This window comes from Eumetopias jubatus, unplaced genomic scaffold (assembly GCF_037043125.1).
Source record: "Eumetopias jubatus isolate StellerSeaLion01/CBP00866 unplaced genomic scaffold, mEumJub1_p1.0 scaffold_15, whole genome shotgun sequence".
In the NCBI taxonomy this organism is placed as follows: Eukaryota; Metazoa; Chordata; class Mammalia; order Carnivora; family Otariidae; genus Eumetopias; species Eumetopias jubatus.
In genome coordinates this window covers 53,938,351-53,946,050 of record NW_028274821.1, presented here as the reverse complement: position 1 = coordinate 53,946,050, position 7,700 = coordinate 53,938,351, and positions in this window count along the sequence as shown.

Below are 7,700 nucleotides of genomic sequence, written 5' to 3'. Positions count from 1 at the left end.
ATAGAGCTGGAAGTCCGGAATAGTGATGCCACCAGCTTTGCTTTTCTTTTTCAAGATTCCTCTGGCTATCCGGGGTCTCTTCTGGTTCCATACAAATTTTAGGATTATTTGTTCCATTTCTTTGAAAAAAGTGGATGGTATTTTGATGGGGATTGCCTTGAATGTGTAGATTGCTCTAGGTAGCGTTGACATCTTCACAATGTTGGTTCTCCCAATCCATGAGCATGGAACGTTTATCCATTTCTTTGTGTCTTCTTCAATTTCTTTCATGAGTATTTTATACTTTTCTGAGTACAGATCCTTTGCCTCTTTGGTTAAATTTATTCCTAGGTATCTTACGGTTTTGGGTGCAATTGTAAATGGGATCGACTCCTTGATTTGTCTCTCTTCTGTCTTGTTGGTGTATAGGAATGCCACTGATTTCTGTGCAATGATTTTATATCCTGCTACTTTACTGAATTCTTGTATGAGTTCTAGCAGTTTTGGGGTGGAGTCTTTTGGGTTTTCCACATACAGTATGTCATCTGTAAAGAGTGAGAGTTTGACTTCCTCTTTGCCGATTTGGATGCCTCTGATTTATTTTTGTTGTCCGATTGCTGTGGCTAGGACTTCTAATAGTATGTTGAATAGCAGTGGTGAGAGTCAACATCCCTGCCACGTTCGTGACGTTAGGGGAAAAGCTCTCAGCTTTTCCCCATTGACAATGATATTCGCTGTAGGTTTTTCATAGATGGCTTTTATGATATTGAGGTATGTACCCTCTATCCCTATACTCTGAAGAATTTTGATCAAGAAATGATGCTAAACTTTGTCAAATGCTTTTTCTGCATCTATTGAGAGGATCATATGATTCTTGTTCTTTCTTTTGTTAATGTATTGTATCACATTGATTGATTTGCGGATGTTGAACCAGCCTTGCAGACCAGCCATATATCCCACTTGGTCATGGTGAATAATCCTTTTAATGGACTGTTGGATCCTATTGGCTAGTATTTTGGTGAGAATTTTTGCATCCATGTTCATCAAGGGTATTGGTCTGTTAATCTCCTTTTGATGGGGTCTTTGTCTGGTTTGGGGATCAAGGTAAGGTGGCCTCATAAAATGAGTTAGGAAGTTTTCCTTCCATTTCTAGTTTTTGGAACAGTTTCAGGAGAATGGGTATTAATTTCTTTAAATGTCTGATAGAATTCCCCTGGGAAGCCATCTGGCCCTGGGCTTTTGTTTGTTGGGAGATTTTTGATAACTGCTTCAATTTCCTTAGTGGCTATAGGTCTGTTCAGGTTTTCTATTTCTTCCTGGTACAGTTTTGGTAGTTGATACATCTCTAGGAATGCACCCATTTCTTCCAGGCTATCTAATTTGCTGGCGTAGAGTTGCTCATAATATGTTCTTATAATTGTTTGTATTTCTTTGGTGTTGGTTGTGCTCTCTACTCTTTAATTCATGATTTTGTTGATTTGGGTCATTTCTCTTTTCTTTTTGATAAGTCTGGCCAGGGGTTTATCAATCTTGTTAATTCTTTCAAAGAACCAGCTCCTAGTTTCGTTGATATGTTCTACTATTATTTGGTTTCTAGTTCATTGATTTCTGCTCTGATCTTTATTATTTCTCTTCTCCTGCTGGATTTAGGCTTTATTTGCCGTTCTTCTCCAACTCCTTTAGGTGTAGGGTTAGGTTGTATATTTGAGACCTTTCTTGTTTCTTGAGAAAGGCTTGTATTGCTATATACTTTCCTCTCAGGACTGCCTTTGCTGTATCCCAAAGATTTTGAACAGTTGTGTTTTCATTCTCATTGGTTTCCATGAATTTTTTTAATTCTTCTTTAATTTCCTGGTGGACCCATTCGTTCTTTAGTAGGATGCTCTTTAGCCTCCATGTATTTGAGTTCTTTCCGACTTTCCTCTTGTGATTGAGTTCTAGTTTCAAAGCATTGTGGTCTGAAAATATGCATGGAATAATCCCAATCTTTTGGTACCGTTTGAGACCTGATTTGTGACCTAGGATGTGATCAATTCTGGAGAATGTTCCATGGGCACTAGAGAAGAATGTGTATTCCGTTGCTTTGAGATGGAATGTTCTGAATATGTCTATGAAGTACTTTTGGTCCAGTGTGTCATTTAAAGTCTATATTTCCTTGTTGATCTTTTGCTTAGATGATCTGTCCATTTCAGTCAGGGGGATGTTAAAGTCCCCCACTATTATTGTATTGTTGTCAATGTGTTTCTTCGCTTTTGCTATTAATTGCCTGATATAATTGGCTGCTCCCATGTTCGGGGCATAGATATTTACAATTGTCAGGTCTTCTTGTTGGATAGACCCTTTAAGTAGGATATAGTGTCCTTCCTCATCTCTTATTACAGCCTTTCTTTTAAAATCTAATTTGTCTGATATAAGGATTGCCACCCCAGCTTTCTTTTGGTGTCCATTAGCATGGTCAATGGTTTTCCACCCCCTCACTTTCAATCTGGGGGTGTCTGTGGGTGTAAAATGAGTCTCTTGCAGACAGCATATCGATGGGTCTTGTTTTTTAATCCAATCTGATAGCCTGTGTCTTTTGATTGGGGCATTTAGCCCATTTACATTCAGGGTAACTATTGAAAGGTATGAATTTAGTGCCATTGTATTGCCTGTAAGATGACTGTTACTGTATATTGTCTGTGTTCCTTTCTGATCTATGCTGCTTTTAGGCTCTCTCTTTGCTTAGAGGACCCCTTTCAATACTTCCTGGAGGGCTGGTTTCGTGTTTGCAAATCTTTTAGTTTTTGTTTGTTCTGGAAGCTTTTTATCTGTCCTTCAATTTTCAATGAGAGCCTAGCTGGATATAGTATTGTTGGATGCATATTTTTCTCGTTTAGTGCTCAAGATATCATTCCAGTCCTTTCTGGCCTGCCAGGTCTCTGTGGATAGGTCTGTTGCCAATCTAATATTTCTACCATTTTAGGTTACATATCTCTTCTCTCGAGCTGCTTTCAGGATTTTCTCTTTGAGACTCGTAAGTTTTACTATTAGATGTCGGGGTGTTGACCTATTTTTATTGATTTTGAGAGGCGTTCTCTGTGCCTCCTGGATTTTGATGCCTGTTTCCTTCCTCTTATTAGGGAAGTTCTCTGCTATAATTTGCTCCAGTATACCTTCTGCCCCTCTCTTTCTTTCTTCTTCTTCTAGGATCCCAATTATTCTAATGTTGTTTTGTCTTATCGTATCGCTTATCTCTCGAATTCTGCCCTCGTGATCCTGTAGTTGTTTATCTCTCTTTTTCTCAGCCTCTTTATTTTCCATCATTTGGTCTTCTAGTTCGCTGATTCTCTCTTCTGCCTCATTTATCCTAGCAGTTATTGCCCCCATTTTTGATTGCACCTCATGAATAGCCTTTTTGATTTTGACTTGGTTAGATTTTAGTTCTTTTATTTCTCCAGAAAGGGTTTCTCTAATAACTTCCACGCTTTTTTCAAGCCCAGCTAGTATCTTTAAAATCATGATTCTGAACTCTAAGTCCGACATCATACTAATGCCCGTATTGAGAGTAGGTCCCTGGCTGACGGTACTATCTCTTGTTCTATTTGCTGAGGTGATTTTTTTCGTCTTATCATTTTGTCCAGAGGAGAATAGATGAATGAGAGAACAAAATGCTAACAGGTTAACAACGTCCCCAGCAAATATACTCTAAACAAATCAGAAAAGACCTGAAACCAGGGGAAAAGAAAGGGAAAGAAAGAAAAAAGAAAGAGAAAATAAAGAAAAAAAATGAAAAAGATAAAAACAAAAACAGAACATTACAAAAAAAAAACAGAATATGATCAAATATGATCAGGCTAGTGCATAGATCAGTGCCACACACTAGATTTTGGGCGTATTTTGCTCTGTTAGAAAAACGTGCCTCCTAAAATTTTAAAGGAAGAAAGACCTATATATTTACAAAATAAGGGTTGATACAATGAAGGGATGGAAGATGACTGTAACGATAAAAATTATAAAAGATATTATAAAAGGGATTTATAAGATAAGAAGTTGTTTGAAAAAAGAAAGAGGATTTAAAAAAAAAGAAAAAGAAAAATGAAAGAAAAAAAAAGGTAGAGAATGTGATCAGGCAGGAGAGTAGAACAAAGCCATACACTAGTGATTTAGGGTATATTTTGATCTGTTAGAAGAAATTGTATCTCAAAATTTTAAAGAGAGAACAATTTATATATACATGCCAAAAATAAGGGTAACCACTATGAAGGGATAATATATGACTCAAAAATGAAAAAGAAAAAATGTTTTTTAAAAAAGGAATTGATAAGATATTGGTTGAAAAACGGAAAACGAAAAATAAAAAAAAAACAGTTAAAAAAATTAACTCTGAAAAACTAATGAATCATGGTAAAAAAAAGCCATGAATTCTATGTGCAGTATTCCCCTAGCGCTGGAGTTCTCCCGTTCTCCTTGATCCGTAAACTTGGTCTTGGCTTGCTGGCTGTTCATGCTGATCTTCTGGGGGAGGGGCCTGTTGCCGTGGTTCCCACATGTCTTTGCCGGAGGCTGAATTGCCCCGCCCCTGTAGGTCTGGGCTAAGCAAGCTGCTCAGGTTTGCTCTCAGGGGCTTCTGTTTCCTGCAAGCTCTGGTACAGCTTTGGAGGACCAGGGTGAAAATGGTGGCCTCCCAATCTCCACTCAGAGGAGCTGAGAACTCGGGGCCCCCGCTCCTCAGTGCGCCCCCAGAGAAAAGCAATCACTCCCGTCTCCCTGGTCTCTGGCCGCACTCCGTCCTCACCCGGCCTGTGACTGAGCGTTTCTATCTCTGGCACCCGACCCCGTGTGGAGTCTCCAAACCCAGCAGATCCCTGCGGTGCACTCCCGCGCCGCTCCTCCTGGGGGAGGGAGGGGAGTCTCCCCGGCTCTGCCGCTTGTTGGGTCCCTGCTGGAGGAGCAGTGCCCCGACTGGGCCGCGGATCACAGTTTATGGCCACCCCGAGCTGAGAGCCCGCGCCTCGGCTCCGTCTCTGCAGCCGGCTTCCCCGCTCCGATACCTGGGAGCTCTGCCGCACTCAGGCACCCCCGGTCTTTCTGTGACCCCCAGGGTCCTGAGACTGCACTGTCCCGGGAGGGTTCCACCCCCCGCTTTGCCACTGCAGCAACGTCCCTCAGCGGAGCCGATTTCTAAAAGTTCCGATTTTGTGCTCCGCGGCTCTTTCACTTGCCAGAAGTGGCTGACGGAGGCCCCTCCCCCGCCGTCTATCCTCCCGAATATCGCCTTGGATTCACTTCTCCGCACGTCCTACCTTCCAGTAAGTGGTCGCTTCTCTGTTCAGAGAGTTGTTGCTACTCTCCTCTTCAATCTCCTGTTGAGTTCGTAGGTGTTCAGAATGGTTTGGTCCCTATTCAGCTGAATTCCTGAGACCAGACGAAGTCCAGGTCTCCTACTCCTCCGCCATCTTGCTCCGCCCCCTGTTTGTTTGTTTTTAAGGTAGCTCTTGGTACCCCCCATCATGGACACCATCCAAAAATTAACTTTCTACTTCAAAGCCCATTTCTGTGTTCTTTGGAATATCCTCCTTCTCTGCTCCCCTGCAGGGACCTTCACACTGTCCTCTTTTGATGCATCTCCTTCCATTTCTTGTCCTTAGTAGAATACCTCTAGCATCTTTCTGCTAAAGCTCTCACCTCATTGGCCAGTCATCTTGGGTGAGTCACTTTTAAGATTTCTGGGGGTCCAGATAATACTTAGTCCTTACTAACTTTTTTTGCCTTATTCTACCAAAATCAGACAATTCTGTCTTCAAAATGTTGCATGCAAGAGATAGCTACCAACTTCTTGGATGGCTTACAACTCACATTGCTGGGGGTTAAGAACTCTCTGGACTTAATCTCCAGTAGCAGCATGGGAATTAGGATTTGCTGCTCAACAGGCCTCCAGTCCAGAAATAGAATGCCTGCCCTCTTCTTGCAGGCAGCCCAAGTTTGTGAAGCAATTCTCTTGGGTTTCCTTCACTCAGCTTTAGATGGGGGAAGAGAGAGCGGAGCTTTCCCCTCCCCTACCTGGAAGGAAGGGAAAATCCTACAACTTCTTACTCTTATGAGTTTCTTCCATATAAACTCGTCTAAGTGACTCTCCAGTCTACTCTAAATTCTGTTTGGAAGGAAGTGGTGATAGTAAGTGGTGATAGTGCCTAAACTGGTTGTAGCAGGCTTTAGAATACAGATGTCTGGGGCCCCCGGGTGGCTCAGTGGGTTAAGCATCCGACTCTTGATTTCGGCTCAGGTGATGATCTCAGGGTCGGGAGACCGAGCCCTGCATCAGGCCCTGTGCTTAACATGGAGTCTGCCTGTCCCTCTCCCTCTGCTCCTCCTCCTCTCTCTGTCTCTCTCTCTCTCCCTCTCTTAAATAAATAAAATCTTTTTTAAAAAAATGCAGACATTCATGCTATACTCTCAGCTTAAGAGTTGCAGGCTAAGTTCTGAAACAACCAGACTTTAAGACATAAAAGTGGAATTAGCAATCCTTTTTCTTCTGATTCATTCTGTTGCTCACTTAGTAGTACAGCAGCCAAGCCAGAGAGCTTAATATTCTTTTTCCTATTATGCCCATTTTTTTACTGGCAGAGAAAAAAAATGTGGACAGAGGAGAGAGAAGGACTAAAAGGAATGGGGTACTAAATATATAACTGCTTTTATTATCCTACCTTCTTGAGATCCAAGACTCCTGGCTTATGGAAGGTTAACCACACTCTGTGATGGCACTATAGAACATGTGTGAGTCCCTTTTATCTAAAAATAGGGCTTTCTGAAGAATATAGAATTACATTCTTATTTTAATATTTAAGCCTGTGCTCAGTGAGATTCTAAAAGCCCAAAAACATTTTCATCACAGGAAATAAATCAAGAGCCTATATTTAATACTGCACAAAGCAGAAATAATCCTACACACACACACACACACACACACACACACACACACACACACACACACACACACACACAAGGAAAGAAAGGAGAAAAAGCACTCCTACAGATGTAGTACGTTAAATAGATACTCATGGCTTTTATCTTTAATGAGAGCCATTGAACAGGTGGGAACCATGATTTAATAAGCTTTGTTTTAAATCCACATCAGATAGAAGACACTGAAAGCAAATGTGCACTCTTATCAAATATAGCAACTGAATTTGAGCTTATCCACTCAATACTAGAGGCACTGAAACTCATATATATAATTCCGTTTTGATTATATGCACAGATAAAACCAATGCAAAATTGTTTTCCATTTATACAGATAAAATAGACTTTCTCTTAAGTGGAACTCATTCCAATGTTGAAATAATGTAAAAAAAAAAAAAAGACCAAAATATATAAAGCAGTATTTTGTCTGAATAGAGGAACTAAATGTAATTTAACAAATTATTATTAATAAGAAACTGACAATTAAAATAGAAATTTAGTCATCTGCAATTTTTCAAACCAGATATGCTTTTTAGATACTAGCTGCTTTTAAAATAGTGTGTGTCTCCTGGGAATAGTGCATTCAGAGATTTTAATATTCATTTATTTTTTAAGATCATTGACTTATGACAAGAAAAACAATATGATTAATACTACAATGTTTAAGAAAATTAGAAATACAGTGATTGCTGGAAAACATGATTTCTTTTTATGGAGAAATTCATTATTCCCCAATGCATCTGAAAAGCAAAGAAAAAAATCAACCATCCTTTTTATTTTTA